This window comes from Pongo pygmaeus, chromosome 5, assembly GCF_028885625.2.
Source record: "Pongo pygmaeus isolate AG05252 chromosome 5, NHGRI_mPonPyg2-v2.0_pri, whole genome shotgun sequence".
Lineage (NCBI taxonomy): Eukaryota > Metazoa > Chordata > Mammalia > Primates > Hominidae > Pongo > Pongo pygmaeus.
The window spans coordinates 75999265-76016541 of NC_072378.2; the positions used below are offsets into that span (position 1 = coordinate 75999265).

Sequence of the window (17277 nt, forward strand, 5' to 3'; positions counted from 1 at the left end):
CTCTCTACTATTCTATACCCATCAAAGCCTCCAAGCTTTCTTACATTTTTCTACTGTGAATTCTTCATCCAGCCTTCAAAATGCTCTTGTAATCTTAAATGAGATCATATCCCTCTTTTTCTTAACAGAACATGGTGAGAATTAAGTAACAAGTGTTAATATGGCGTATAGGCCTCTGTCTTACCTGCACAGTGCCTATAGCTCATTTTCATATGCTCCAGATGAAATGGTCTTCTTTCTTCCTTTCAAATATACCAAACTTCCAGGACTTTTCATTTGCACTTCTCTATGCCTATAAACTTCTTCCAGGTTTTTTTTTTTTTTAATTTTTTTGAGACGGAGTCTCACTCCATCACCCAGGCTGGAGTGCAGTGGCATGATCTCTGCTCACTACAACCTCTGCCTCCTGGGTTCAAGCAATTCTCCTGCCTCAGCCTCCCGTGTAGCTGGGATTACAGGCACATGCAACCACAGCTGGCTAATTTTTGTATTTTTAGTAGAGACAGAGTTTCACCATGTTGGCCAGGCTGGTCTCGAACCCCTGACCTCAAGTGATCCACCCACCTCAGCCTCCCAAAGTGCTGGGATTACAGGTGTGAGCTACTGCGCCTGGCCTTCTTCCAGATTTTTAAAAGATTACCTCCTTTTCATTTAGTCCTCAGCTCAGATGTCATCTCTGCAAAGTGGTCTTCCAGCCTGGCTAAAGAATCCAACCTTCACTCCTACTATTTAACTTTTTACTCCTTTTGTATTTCTTCATGGCACTATTATTATCTCTGATGAGCGTGAAAGACAAACTCCACTAAAATATAAGCTTGATGAGGAGAGGAATTTGACAACTTTTTAATATTGTAGTTAGAACCTAGAATAGTGTGCAGCAAGAGCAGATATTTGATAAATATCGGATGAATGAATGAACTGATAAAAATTCAGTTCTTGAAGAATGCATTTGATGAATAACAAATTGAATCAATAATAAAGGACTTGAATAAAAAAGTAAGATATTATGACCCAGATAGCATTAGGAAAGAAGCCACTGGAATTAGAGAATTTACAGAATAGAACAAGGCTGTGCTTTTACTCATAATTGTTTAAAATGATTAATAATATCATGAAGAGGAGCTGAATCTTGGTATTAGAATCCCTGTATTATTTGTTGTATATAAGCTTAATCAATGATATATAAGGCAGAATAAATAATTCCTAACATTTGTTTTGTCATCTTTAAGGAATCCACAGTTAGAGAATTTTTTCAATTATTATTAATGTGGATACTGTACTTGGTGTATCCTGTCTCTAGGCACATAACAAGGTAAGCAATGCAATGCTGTCTTTGGAATTCTGTCTTCACAAATTTCATTGCTATCAGAGTCCACTCTGATAGATATGAATATTAAAAGACATTTGGCAAAAATAATAAGACTATAACATTAATAATACTAATTTTAGTAGAAAGTGCTCCCCCCAGCCAATCCTACATCGTATCTGTATCTATCTATATACATTCTGCTCTATTTACTTATTTTCCAAAACACTGAAAGCCTTTGAATTGTCAAAACAGGTGTGCTGGAAACCCAGATATGCTATCTCAATTTTCGAAAAGAGAGGAATATTTAGCTCAACAAGATTTGAATGTGAGAGTTTAAAGAGGAAATAACTCCCTAAGGGACAGGGTGGATTTACTAAGAAGGCACACTTTGATAAAACGTATTTCTTGCGGTGAAGTAGTTTCTCATGGTAGTACAAGTAATATAGCAAATTCTAATGTCAGTAACAATTTGACAAATTTTAAATATCATATCTCATGGAAAAATACATGTATAATACTTGATAGGAAATTAGGTGAATTCTTAATCAGTGAAACCACTGCACTTGAAGAGTCCTACTGATTATACTGTCATCAGCCTGCAGGACATAGATGTCTGGTGGTATGTTGTTGAGTTTTTTTATTCATATCACTGACTTGAATGTTGACACAGAAATAATTCCTACTAAGTTTGTAGAAAGCATAGAGCTGGGAGTATTACAAATATATTTAGTGACAGAATCATCTTCTAACAAGACCTCTATATGTTGCAAAACAGTTCTTTAACAAGATGAAATTTACTTGGAAAAAACTGAAGTACTACATTTAACTTTTTTAGGAAAAATGTCATCTTTATTTCATATAGAAAAATTTTGTCTATAAAATCAATATGAACCAACAGTTTTGTTTACTAAATAAATATTTATTATGTACCTATATGTGCTTACCTTTTAAAATCTTTTATGATTTACTTTTTGGTTAATTTTTCCTTTTTTATGGTTAAATTATTCCTGTTATTATGTGTTCAGTTCTCAGAACTCACTCTAAAATTGACATACACAAATTAGGGTTCATAGAATGGGGGAAGAGTCTGACAATTTTAATTTATAAAAAATGATGTAAAATTCTGAGAGGATGACTTGGAAAAAAGACTATTAGGTTGGTGCAAAAGTAATCAAGAGTTTTGTCATTACTTTTAATATAAAGTGTTACTAGTTCTAAAATGGACTGCAGATAAAAATGGATTTATTTGTGGCTCCAGTGGGAAGGATCAGGACCAATGGACAAGAGTTACACAGAAATAAGTTTTAACTCAAGAATAACCTTTTATCTATAAGGACTTCCTGGAAAATAAAATGTATTGCTTTACTGAGATTTTTCAAACACTGAGAAATGTTCAAAGAGAGATAGAATGTCCAATTGTAATGAATGTTGACGATAGGATGGATGCACAGGTTTAATTTGCTTTCCAACATTCATATTTACTGCGTCCATCTTAACTTTTAGAATTACCTACTCTTGGCAAAATCTCTATAATTCTTTTCAACCGAAGACAAAGTCATCTGTCATGCTTTCTCTTGGCTCCCCAAATATTCTGGCTCTACTGCTGGTTTCCATCAGACTGTAAAATGTAAATGCTCAGAAAAGGCACCTGGAATTTCTTAAATTACTATTTTTGAATGTTGTTTTCATTTTTCTCTTATGTTTATGTAATTTGAGCTTTGAAAATTTCTGGTAATAGTTTATAATGACCTGAAGGGTTTTACATTTTCTATTAATTTGACAATATGTTGGCCGAGTACGGTGGCTCATGCCTGTAATTCCAGATATTTGGGAGGCCGGGGCAGGCAGATCACGAGGTCAGGAGATCAAGACCATCCTGGCTAACATGGTGAAACCTCGTCTCTACTAAAAGCACAAAAAATTAGCCGGGTGTGGTAGCACATGCCTGTAGTCCCAGCTACTCAGGAAGCTGAGGCAGGAGAATCACTTGAACCTGGGAGGCGGAGGTTACAGTGGACTGAAATTGCACCACTGCACTCCTGCCTGGGCAACAGAGCGAGACTCTGTCTAAAAAAAAAAAAAGTACATTTTGATAGGATTAAATTATAGATAGCATTAAAAATATTTTCCAATACACGATGTAAATATTTTAAAGACATATTTCACTAGTATTTTTTGTGGAAAATTGCACACTAACAAGTCAATTCCTTTTCTTGCCTACGTGTATTTCTTCTGCATGAAGAATGTATATAATATTGATGTTATATTAGCCCTGCCACCTCTGTTACAATTATTTTAACCTTTATAGAACCGTCTATTTTTTTTTCTTTTTCTTTTCTTTTTTTTTTTTTTTTTGAGATGGAGTCTCACTCTGTTGCCCAGGCTGGAGTGCAGTGTTGCAATCTCAGCTCACTGCAACCTCTGCCTCCTGGGTTCAAGTGATTCTCCTGCCTTAGCCTCCTTAGTAGCTGGGACTACAGGAGCAGGCCACCATGCCTGGCTATTTTTTGTATTTTTAGCAGAGACAGGGTTTCACCATGTTGACCAGGATGGTCTTGATCTCCTGACCTCATGATCCACCCGCCTTGACCTCCCAAAGTGCTGGATTACAGGCATGAGCCACTGCACCTGGCCAGATGGGTGGAATATGTAAATGCAGTTCCTTCAGCATGATCAAACACATAGGCAAGTCTTAACTTAGTCTGCTTGCTCAGGTCTCTTTAAGATGGGTCCATGGGAAGGCCTTTGGGAGCGCAGAAATCTATTTATATATTTAGGGCATATGAATTTACATAGTAACATTACATGTGCAAAAACTGTAATGTTCTTTGTTTCTCCATATCTGGACTTGATTTAACATATAAGCCCACATTTCTGCTTCATAGCAGAAAACTTAAACTCACCAAGTCAAGACAACTTAGTCAGTTTTGGTTTAAAACTTTGTGTCCTTCAGATAAAGTCTTCTCTTCCTTTACTACCCTCTTAAGTGATGTAAGAATCTGGAGGCTGATGTACAAACTGACTTTTCTGGTCTGGGAGCCCTGAAATTATTTATCAATTTTTGCATATAAAATATTTTTATCTTGCTTATTGTTAAGCTTTGTCTTTTCTTTGTTCTCTATTTATACCAGTATCTTCATTCAAGTTGAGTGTGATGCACTTAAAACCTTTCAAGGGCTTTCTTATTTTTCTTGGGATGAAGACAAATCTTGGTAGAACACTTACTATGTATTTAACATAGTTCATGGCTGAACTGTTTAAAATGATCAAAATTTAAATTACATCAAAGTATAGCATGGCACACCTTGAGTTACTTGGAATGATTCAGCCAAACTAGAAGAGATCAGATATCATGGTGCAAGAAAACGGAGCAGGCTGGTGGGTGGTCTCTTTAGCTTCAAGTGCAAGCTCCATGTGGCTCCTCTACCTAATCCTGCAGAGAAAGTAGCTCTAATAGAGAGAATACAGATGCAAAGGCAACGTAAACAGAGCACCAGATGTCACAGAGAGAAAGCACTCCCACACCCAAAAGACACTCATGAGATTTCCAAGTAAAATCGACAGCCAGAAACCTTCATGAAGTATTAGGAAAAGGAAAGCATTATGTTGAAATCAATGGATAAAGAGAAAATTCTTGGCCAGGCGCAGTGGCTCATGCCTGTGATCCCAGCACTTTGGGAGACCAAGGCGGGTAGATCACGAGGTCAGAAGTTTGAGACCAGCCTGACCAACATGGTGAAACCCTGTCTCTACTAAAAATACAAAAATTAGCCATATGTGTTGGTGCATGCCTGTAATCCCAGCTACTCAGGAGGCTGAGGCAGGAGAATCGCTTGGACTCCAGAGGCGGAGGTTGCAGTGAGCTGAGATCATGCCACTGTACTCCAGCCTGGGCAGCAGAGCAAGACTCCATCTCAAAAAAAAAAAAAAAAAAAAAAAGAAAATTCTTCAGTATTGAGGAAGTACATTTGTTAGACCCTCCTTCTTGTTATATTTATTTTGAATCCCCATCCCCATGGTCCATATTCCTCTATAGATTCTCATTTTCATGTGTTTCATACATATCATTTAATATGAATGTTATCTCAGTCAAAATATTTGGTATTCCATACATATTTGTGTATACACATGATTTTATTTACATAAATATTAGGCTACAGATCTTCTGTTTCTGTGCAATCTCACTTGCAATCCTTATCCATGTTGCTGTTTTTACTGCTATATCTTTGCCGCTGGCAGCTGAATACTATGTATACGTGATATGTGTAGTATGTATCTACCAAATTTGATGTATTCATTTCCCTTGAAATGACTAGTTGGGCTGTCTGTAACTTCCCATGACCACAGCGTACAATGTACATTGAAATAGACATTGTTGAAAAAACATGTTTTTCAAGGACCACATGAGAATTTCCTTAGAATACATACATACTAAAAAAGGAAACTACTGAATTTTGTTATATACATACCTACTCTAATTGATTTAGTTGAGCTGGATTGCTCTGGAGAATGGCTACAACAGTTTGTGCCCATTAATGATGGTTTAAATTTTTCCACACATCAGTTCTTTGTCATCACTTGGTGTTAGCTCACTTTATTTTTTCACAATATGATTGAAGTAAAATTGTGTCTTATTGATGTTTTAATATACATTTACTGATTACTTGTGTTATTAAACATCTTTATATACTTATAAACCATTCAAGTTTCTCCTTCTAGTAATTGACTTTACATATCTATTGAATATTTACTTTTGGATTACCATTTTTTTCTTATCTATTTCAATTAATTATTTATATATCATACATAAAACAATCAGCTATTAGTTTGGGAAATATAAATAACTTTCCCAGTCTGTCTTTTGTCTGCTGTGGTTATCTATATAATCTTTCTTTGAAAAGAGTAATTCTTATATTTATTTATGTAATCAATCATCAATTGTTAAATTTACACTTTTGAATTTTGAATTTAGGAAAGTCTTCCTTTGTTTAAATAATGATATTCTATGTTATCTTCTATTAATACTATATTTTATCATTTTACATTTAAGTTCTTATCAAATGGGAGTTATATATAATACGAGGAATTAAACAAACTTTATTTTCTTCCTTAGTAATTCTTTTCCCAAAATAATCTGCTAACCAAATCATTTTTTCCCTTCTAATTTGTAGTGTCATTTCTATTAAGTATTAATTGCCCACATTTAGTGGGTTGTTTTAGTTTGTGGTTCTCCAAAGTGAATCCTTAGGCAGGCATTTGATTACACATAGTTTATTTGGATAAAGGTGCATTTTGAATGTAGCTACTATAAATGAGTACCTTCATTTTTCTGAGAGATAGTTGGCCAGGTGCAGTGGCTCACTATGGGAGGCTGTAATCCTAGCACTTTGGGAGGCTGAGGCACGCAGATCACGAGGTCAGGAGTTTGAGACCAGCCTAGCCAATATGGTGAAACCCCGTCTCTACTAAAAATAGAAAAATTAGCCAGGCATGGTGGCATATGCCTGTAGTCCTAGCTACTTGGGAGGCTGAGACAGAAGAATCACTTGAACCAGGGAGGTGGAGGTCGCAGTGAGCTGAGATCCTTCCACTGTGCTCCAGCCTGGGTGACAGTGCAAGACTCTGTCTCAAAAAAAAAAAAAAAAAAGATAGTTTATTTTTTTAATATATATATATATTTTAAATGTTAAACATATGGAATACTTCATGAATTGGCATGTCACCTCTTCGCAGAGGCCATGCTAATCTTCTCTGTATCGTTCCAATTTTAATATGTGCCGCGGAAGCAAGCATTGTTTTTTTACCTCTTCTTTTTTCTTTCCTCCTTTTTCCAACTTCCTACTTAGTTCTTTAGAAGTGCAATTAAAACCTTTTACCTCTCCTTCACCAGATACTCCCTACAGGGCAAGCTTATCTAACTATATGCTTAGGAGCTCCTGAACAGTACTCTCTCCCACCAGGAGATTGCCTCAAGAGACAACAGCCAATTTAGAACACAAAATATGCCCACTATGAAACTCTCTCTCACCTGGAGATTTTTGGCCACTCTTACAACCTAATTCTGCCCATGAAGGCACCAGTGGTTGCTAGCTTGAGCACCCAGTAGACAAGGCACTGAAGCAAGTGTGGACTCCCATCTCCCTTGCATAACTTTCATGCAGACTCCTTTTAAAAGTGCCTGCTTTCTACTCCAAAAGCGAAGCAATACTCTTAAAGAAGGAAGTCAGTACTTATTCCCCTAAGCTAGCTTGGGAATAAAAAGTCACTTTCTTTATATCAGACCTTGCTCTTATTAACTGGACTCTGCAAGTGGTGAGCAACTGAACCTACATTTCATTTATACTACCACTTTAATCCCAGTGGTAAATTCTGGGAGCCAGAGTAGATACAGGAATTGGTACACCCAGAGTAAGGAATCCAGGGGGGTATGTACACCAAACCAATGGAATGCTGATAAATGGTTAACAACTGCCTTTCAGGAAACAAACAGTGCATAGCATTTGTGATATCTGCAGTGTAAATATCCTCACCAGGCAGAATTGCAAACTGCTGAGTGATTTCACCTAGCTTGCAAAGTTTCTGAAATTTTAACAATTGGTTCCCTTGAGCTGGTAGGAGCCAGCTCCAGCACAATGCTGAAAACCCAATTAATAGTTATTTGTTGAGGGCTGTTCCTGAAGACTGTTAAGTCTTTGGCACTTGGACCATCTGTGCAGGTGGCAAAAAGTCTCCAGTGACAAGAGAACATCTCCAGACAAAATAAATACAGGCGCTGGCAGTTGGAAAACCAGCACATGAGGGGAGACGTGCAATGCACAAAGAGTATCAGCTGCATGGACTAGTTTCTGGAACAGAATAAAAAATCTATTTTATCCACCTTTGTCTATTACCAGGATGTTTAGTATGCCTTAACATTTCTTAGGGTTTGTACTTTATTTGTTATTCTTTTTTAAACATTTCTTAGTTATTTATAGTTTCTTTTTCTTCAAATTCGGATTGTGGATTTATAGATTAATTGGGAGGAAAGTATACATCTTTAAAATTTTAGTCATCTTGTAACTGAGTCTTTATTATAAAGATCATAAGATGGTTGTTACACTTTTTTATTTTTCCTTGTTGTTTTCTTCCTCCATGTGTGCTTGCTTACACATAGTCATTCAGTAGTCAGTATTTGCTAGTAATTGATTAATGTCATATCCTAATTCCTAGGGTTTCCCACAAGATTAATGAACTTGTTTTTCTTTGAAAGAGCAATGATTTTTAGGTTATGTAGGTCTCCTTGATGGTGTCCAGAAGTTTGATTTGGCTGAGGGATGCAAATATCTTTGATCTTCAGGGGATCCCACCTCCCCTATACCTACTCGATTCATTAAAGCCCCCAGTTACGTTCAAAGGCAGGTCAGATTTGAGAGTTTGTCTCTCCTGCTCCCAAGCTTAGGCCAAATCAGAATAAACCTTTCTTTGCACCTAAGTGTTGATGTGTCAGTGTTTGTCTTATTTACAGTGAATTGAGTATACGAACCCAAATTTGGGGGTTGAATAACAATCTCATATATGCTATATATTTATTTGTCCACTTATTCAAATCTTTTTATGTTCTGTGGAAAGTTCACTGCTATTTTCTATAAAACTTGTAATCATTCATTCATATTTTAACTTCTAGATAATTCATGGGATTTGATGATATTGTGAATAGTGTCATTTCTATCATGTTATCTAGTTATTGCTGTTATAGAGTTTGCTTGTTGACACTATTGAGCTTTCTATGTACACCGTCAGATTTTAAACCTTGTGGTACCATGACCCCTTTATAATTTTAACAATTATTGATGATCTCAAAATTATTAATCCCAAAGATTTTGATGAGCTTTCATTTATGTGTGGTGATATTTATTGTATTAAAAATTGAAATAGAAAATTTTAAACTATTAATTTATTGAATATAATAACTCATTAGAAGTTAATGTAAATAACATTTTACTAGTCAAAAATGAGTAAATATTTCCAAAATAAGAGTATATTAAAAAGAATTGAGTTGTTTTAGCTTTTTGCAAAGCCTTTAATGCTTGACTTAGTAGAAGTTGCTGAATTTTTATATATGCTTTTAATTTCAGTCTGTTGCCATGTTACATGGCATATAGCTTCTGAAATCACTGTACAATCATAAGGAAATAAAAGTGAAAAAGTCAAACACAACTTAGTATTATGAAAATAGTTCTGACCTTGTGAACTCTCTGAAAGGGTCTCAGGAACCCCCAAAATTTTCAGACTACATTTGAGAACTGCTAATGTAGATAACTTTCTCATTCATAATTATTTACACATTCAAATATTTTATCTATTATTTGTTTTCTTTATTTTTTCATGCTGATGAGGATTTCTGGTTTGAGATTGTTCTCCTCAGCTTTGTCAAGGGTTTTCCAATATTAACACAATGTTCAATTTTTAAATTAATTTTTACGTAGTGGTTGTTCTCTAATTCAATGATTTATGCTGCAATTATGAAATTAATTTTTTATTCCTGCTTCTTTGGATTTGCTCTATTTTTTTCAATTGTGTTAATTGAACTCAAAATGTTTCATTACTATTTTTACTGTTTTGATTGATATGTTTAAAGCTATACATTTCCTCTAGGTACTGCACTAACAGTGTACTATAAACTTTAATGTAGTGCTTTGTTCACGGGTGACTCATTAATACATTTATACTTCTCCCGACCAAGGATTTGTTGTTGTTATTAGTTACATTTAATTAATTATGGCCAGAGAATATAAAGTATATAATCTTAATTGCTAGGAATTCATAGGGATTTGGTTATAGCTTAGGAATTTAAATGAATATGTATTTATTATTAAGTATAATGTTCTTGATAAACTTTTAATATTTTTTATTATTTTAAAACCAAGATTACTTACTATTACATAATAATAAGTAACCTACTATTACTTATTATTACTATTATTACTTAATAGATTAAGTAGTAAGTACTCTATATCTCTATATTTACTTAATAGATTAAGTAGTAAGTACTATAGTAAGTAATCTATAATTACTTAAGTAATCTATAATTACTTAATAGATTAAGTAGTAAGTAATAATAGATTCCCATCACATTGATTCCACATGACCCATTCTTCCTCTTTCAGAGGTGATTCAATGATAGCAGATGTTACCCTTTCTCAGGCCTCTGAGCCCAAGCTAAGCCATCATATCCCCTGTGACCTGCACATATACATCCAGATGGCCTGAAGTAACTGAAGAATCACAAAAAAAGTGAAAATGGCCTGTTCCTGCCTTAACTGATGACATTACCCTGTGAAATTCCTTCTCCTGGCTCATCCTGGCTCAAAAGCTCCCCCACTGAGCACCTTGTGACCCCCACCCCTGCCAGCCAGAGAACAACCCCCTTTGACTGTAGTTTTCCACTACCTACCCAAATCCTATAAAACGGCCCCACCCCTATCTCCTTTCGCTGACTCTCTTTTCGGACTCAGCCCGCCTGCACCCAGGTGAAATAAACAGTCTTGTTGCTCACACAAAGCCTGTTTGGTGGTCTCTTCACACGGATGCGCGTGAAACCCTGTGCATGCTGACAGAATATATTTTGCACTACAAAAGAAGAAATCCAAGCTTGTGAATTTGGAAGTTTATGTAGATATTGCTCTACACATACCACTCTCTTCTCTAAAGTAAGCGAGTTTTCTCTGAGAAGAAAAAGGTGAAGATTCCTGCCCCCATTATGCAAGCACTTGGCACCCGAGAAGAAAAGTTTTATTGCCGCTTGAATGGAAGCAGATGGCTCCAGGTCTGACAGTTGGTATGTGAGGAAATGGGTCTGGGGAAAGAAAAGTATCATTTTTTTTTATGACATTTCAGTTTTCTTTGCTTAGAAACCCTAGCCATACAGAAACATGAAAATATTCATATTGTGTCTCAGAACTACTATAATTCTTTTGTTCAGGCTTATTGTGCTTTAAAAATCTTCTAGATCTTTGCTCATATTTATATTGCTTATGTATTAGACTCTGAGGTATTTTTGTAAATAAATTTCCAGCATAATAGTTGGTTTATCTGCTTACTCCCAGCTTTAAGTTCTTAAAAAAAATCAATGTTGAGGCTATGTTGATACGTGCATATATGTTTGTGATATTGCATTTTTTTAATCTATTGTTCTTTTCCAGATACATGACATCTTTTGTTTTACATTGTGAATTTTTCTTGGTGAATTCTACTTTGCCTATTATTAAATTTTTCACCTGGCTTCTTTTTATTTTTTATTTGTTTGATACATCTATTTTCATTAACTTACATTCAAAATTTCTACATTCATGTACTTTAAATTTGCCTCTTATAGGAAACATATTTCTAGATCTTTATTTTCTTATTTATTTTGTATCAAGCCTCAGATTCCTGTCTTTTAACTAATACATTTAATACACATATATTTATTGTCAGGCCTCTAAGCCCAAGCTAAGCCATCATATCCTCTGTGACCTGCACATACACATCCAGATGGCCAGTTCCTGCCTTAACTGATGACATTCCACCACAAAAGAAGTGAAAATGGCCTGTTCCTGCCTTAACTGATGACATTGTCTTGTGAAATTCCTTCTCCTTGTTCATCCTGGCTCAAAAGCTCCCCCACTGAGCACCTTGTGACCCCCACTCCTGCCCACCAGAGAACAACCCCCCTTTTTCCTTTACCTACCCAAACCCTATAAAACGGCCCCACCCCATCTCCCTTCACTGACTCTCTTTTCGGACTCAGCCTGCCTGCACCCAGGTGATTAAAAGCTTTATTGCTCACACAAAGCCTGTTTGGTGGTCTCTTCACAAGGAGGCGCATGAAATTTATATTACTAATACATGTCATACATACATTTAATACATATAAGTAATATTACTTGAGGACTTATTTTGCCATCTTATTTCATATTCACATTTTCTATCTCTGTATTTCTGTTTTGCTTCTTTTTGTCATTTTCTAACCCCATTGAAAAGGCTGATTATTCTAGTTTGAGAGTTTTTTTTAAAAAATGTCTGTTAGTTTTCTGGAAGCTACCTCTAATTTATTAAGATACATACCTAAGTTTATTTTTCTCTATCATTTCTGAAGTCGATCAGTATCTTTATATTTTTGCGCAAACAAGGCAAAGATGTTAGCATGATCCCCTTTCTAGCTTTCTGTTATCTCTTGCCCTTCCCATCCTTTAAACGTGACATATTGCTTTCATCTATTTCTTGTTCTGGCAGACTTTGGGTATCCTATTTTAGGTAATGATAGAATGTTACAAGTTACTTATTTTAGCCCATTTCCATTATATATTTTAATGATTTCCTGTATTTAATTATCTTCTTGATGGAGTTCTGTTTCCCAGAGTGTTTTACAGAGTCTTTGTGTGATAAAACTTCAGAGGCATTGAGAATATTTTCATTTACCCTCTTATTAAATAAGTTTTGCTGTATATAAGTTCTATAAATTGAAATACTTCTGAAAACATTACCACATTTTTTTTTTTCCTTAAAGTGTTACTCTTGAGAACCTAATGTAAATCTGATTTTTTTTTTAATTAGGAAGACACAAGTTCTTTCTTTTTCTTTTATTTTTGTACGTATAAGTTTATGGGGTACAAGTGTTATTTTGTTACATGTATAGATTGCATATGGGGGAAATCAGGGCTTTTAGGGTATCAATCACTCAAATAACATACATTGTACCCATTAAGTTATCTCTCATCATCCATCCTTCTTCTACCTCCTTACCCTTCTGGGTCTTCATTATCTATCATCCCACACTCTATACACTCTATATCCATGTATATACATTATTTAGTTCCCACCTTTTAAGTGAGAACATGCAGTATTTGTCATTTTATGTCTGACTTCTGTCACTTAAGATAATGGCCTCCAGCTCTATTCATGTTGTTGCAAAAGACATGATTTTATTTTTTATGACTGAATAATATTTTATTTTGCATGTATGATACATTATCTTCATCCAGTCATCTGTTGGGAGACACTTAGGTGGTTTCCACATGTTTGCTATTGTGAATAATGCTGTGATAAACATATAGGTGTAGGTATCTCTTTGATGTAATGATTTCTTTTCCTTTGGGTAGATATGCAGTAGTGGGATTGCTGGATTCAATGATAGTCCTATTTTTTATTCTTTGAAAAATCTTCATACTAAAGGATTTACTAATTTACATTGCCAACAGTGTGTAAGAGTTCCATTTTCTCCACGTCCTCACCAACATCTGTTATTATTTGTCTTTTAATAATAGCCATGCCAATTGCTATAAGATGATATCTCATTGTGGTTTTAATTTGCGTTTCTCTGATGATTAGTGGGATTGTTTTTTCATATGTTGGCCATTTGTATGTCCTCTTTTGAAATACGTCTATTCATGTCCTTTGTCTAATTTTTAATGAGATTATTTGTTTGTTGTTGTTGCTGTTGAGTTTCTTGAGTTCTTTGAATTCGGATATTAAATTTTATAAATATATTATGTATGTAACTATGCCACATATAGTTTGCAAATATTTTCTCCCATTATGCAAGTTGACTGTTCATTCTTTTGATTATTTATTTTGCTGTAGAGAAGCTTTTTAATTTGAGTCCCATTTGACTATTTTTGTTTCTGATGCCTGTGATTTGAGGTCTTTGTCATGAATTCTTTGCCTAGCTCAATGTCCTGAGGAGTTTTCCTAGATTTTCTTCTAGTGTTTTTATAGTTTCAGGTTTTACATTTAAGTCTTTAACCTATCTTGAGTTGATTTTTTATATGGTGAGAGATAGGGTCCAGTTTTATTCTTCTGGATACAGCAACCCAAATTTCCCAGCACCATTTATTGAAAAGGTGTTCTTTTCCAAGAGTGTGTTCTTGTCATTTTTTTTCAAAGATGAGTTGGCTATAAATATGTAGCTTTATTTCTGAGTTCTCTATTTGATTCCATTTATGTATGAAGACACAGGCTCATTATATGTCTGTGTGTTGGACTTCTTATGCTTGCTTAAATGTTTTATTCTAAAATCTTTCATTCTTCTTTAATTTTGGGACATTTGTAGTCATGTATTATAAATATTTTCATTCTTTTCTATTTTTGGTTGTTTTGAGACTCCCATTATATGGATAGTGACACTTCCACTAAAGTCTATATATCTTAATGTTTTTGTGGCAACAGAATTAGTTTATACAATAAGTAATTGTTCTCAGTGGGGACAGAAAGCATAACTTCAACTAATAAGTATTAAGCATTAGCCATTTCATTAATTTTCCTAAGAATTGCACTGTTAAACATGTGGGTGTTTTTTTACTTTTATTTTTGCAGAGGGAGATTCTAAAACCCGGAGATGTTAGGTAATTTGCTAATCTGCCTAACAAAAGTGGTACTAGATTTCAAATCTAAGCCATCTAATTCTAAGTCTTGTGTTCTTTTCATCCATGATATTGTCTCACCTAAATATGTAAAACTAGAAAGAAAAATGTAAAACAGTATCAACATATCTCTATTATATAAATGATCTTTGAGGATTGTTTCAAAAACTAGTAAGAAAATATCTCTAACAAAATGCTCAGCTCATTAGATAAACTTAAAAGTCATGGGCAAACCCACCTAATCAAAGCCTCACTGAGTATATGTCACTCTAGTTTTATATATGAATACATGAAATATGTTAGCTGATCTTGGAAGCAATGTTTCAAATATGGTATTAAGTTAAATAAAATGTTTCCTCTTTATAAAGGAAAAATTTGTTGTTTTATTTTTTTCATTAGAAATTCCATCACATTTTACTTCACTGATTGACAGGAGTCAGTTTAAAGATATTACACATTAGAAAATAAATGTAGCAAAAAGGCAAATAATCCAAACAGTCGTATCAAGATCATTGTTTTCACAAAAGCAGCGTGAGGATGTATTAATTGTCACATATGACTTATCAGGTCTTGAATTGTCTATATGTGCAAACTAAACATGCCATATGTCAATGCCATGCTGAGCAAAATTTCCATTTTCTATTTGTCTGTAATCTGAATGATAAATGATTTTCACAAAATAAACAAGAGCTATAAAAAATAGACAGTCAAAGGAAATTAAAGCTCCAGTTGGATGATTGTGTTGGGCTGTTCTTGCCTTGCTGTAAAGAAATATCTGAGGCTGGGTCACTTACAAGAAAAGAGGTTTAATTCGCTCAAGGTTCTGCAGTTTGTACAGGAAGCATAGTGTGGGCACTGGCATTTAGTGAGGGCCTCAGGAAGCTTCCAGTGGTGGAAGGTGAGGGGAGAGCAGGTGTCTCATATGGCATGTGTGGGAGAAAGAGAGAGTGGGAGATGCCACACAATGTTAAACAATCAGATCTTGCATGAACTTACCCAAAACAAAGGTGATGGTGCTAAGCCATTCATGAAGGATATGCCCCCATGATCCCCATACTTTCCACCAGGCCTTACTTCCAGCACTGGAGATTACATTGCAACATGACATTTGGAGAGTACACAGATCCAAACTATATTATTCGGCCCTGGTCCCCACAAAGCTCATGTCCTTCTTACATTGCAAGATAAAATTATCTCTTCACAATAGTCCCCCCAAAGCCAGAACTCATTCCAGCATTAACTCAGAAGTCCTAAGTCTCAAGTCCCGAATCTCATTTGGAAATGAGTTTCTTTCACCCATGAAACTGTAAAATCAAACCAAGTTATTTACTTCCAAGATACAATGGGGGTATGGGCATTAGGTAGACATTCTCTGTCCAGAAGGGAGAAATTGGCCAAAAGAAAAGGGCTATGGGCTCCACACAAGTCTGAAACCCAGCAGAGCAGTCATTATACCTTAAAGCTCCAAAATGATCTCCTTTGACTCCATGTCCCACATCCAGGGCACACTGCTGCAAGGGGGTCGGCTCCCAAGGTCTTGGGCAGCTCTGTCCCTATGTCCTTTCAGGGTTGAGCCCCCACAGCTGCTTTTACAGGTTGGAGTTGAGTGCCAATAGGTTTTCCAGGTGCATCATGGAAGCTGATTGTGGATATACCATTCTGGGGTCTGGTGGATGGTGACTCCTTTCCCACAATTCCACTAGGTATGTTCCAGTAGGACCTCTGTGTTGGTGCTCTAACCCCACCTTTTTCCTTCTCCCTACCCTAGTAGAGGTTTTCTGTGAGGACCCTGTTCCTGTGGCAGGCTTCTGCCTAGGTACCCTAGGCTTTTCTATACATCCTCTGAAATCTCAGTGGAGACTGCCAAGCTTCCTTCACTCTTGTCCTCTGTGCACCTTCAGGCTTAATACCACATTGAAGCCACCAAAGCTTACAGCTTTTACCTTCTGGAGTGTTGGTCTGAGCTGTATCTAGGCTGCTTTGAGCTAGAGCTGTAGAGTGGGGATGCAGGGAGCAGCCACCCTAGGTGGCACAAGGCTTTTGTGCTCCTGGCCTGGCCCGGGAAACCATTCTGTTCTTCTGGGCCTCTGGACCTGTGATGGGAGGGGTTATCTTGGAAGATCTCTGAAATGGCTTGGAGGACTTTTTCCCATTGTCTTGGCTATTAGTTCATAGCTCCCTTTTAGTTATGCAAATTTCTCTAGCAAGTGGTTGCTCTGTGCCCTGCTTGGATTCTTCCCCTGAAAAGGGGCTTTTCTTTTCTACCATGTGGCCAGGCTGCAAATTTTTCACACTTTTATACTTCTGCTTCCCTTTTAAATATAAGCTTCAATTTTAGGTCATTTGTTTGCTCCCACATCTAAGCATAGGATGTTAGAAGCAGCCACACCACATCTTGAACACCTTGCTTCTTAGAAATTTCCTCCACCAGATACCCTAAATCATCACTATGAAGTCCAAACTTCCACAGATCCCCACAGCATGAACAGAACGCAGCCAAACTCTTTGCTAAGGTAAGGGATAACACACATGACTTTTGCTACAGTTTCCAATAAGTTCCTTATTTCCATTTGAGACCTCTTCATCCTG

General features: G+C 35.9%; 1 non-coding gene across 1 annotated transcript; it reads right to left on the reverse strand.

The window, feature by feature from the left end:
- Positions 1–6997: 6997 nt before the first annotated feature.
- Positions 6998–7100, reverse strand: LOC129039686 (U6 spliceosomal RNA). Its single transcript, XR_008503405.2, has one exon. It is a non-coding gene; the product is annotated as a U6 spliceosomal RNA (small nuclear RNA).
- Between the last annotated feature and the right edge of the window lie 10177 nt (positions 7101–17277).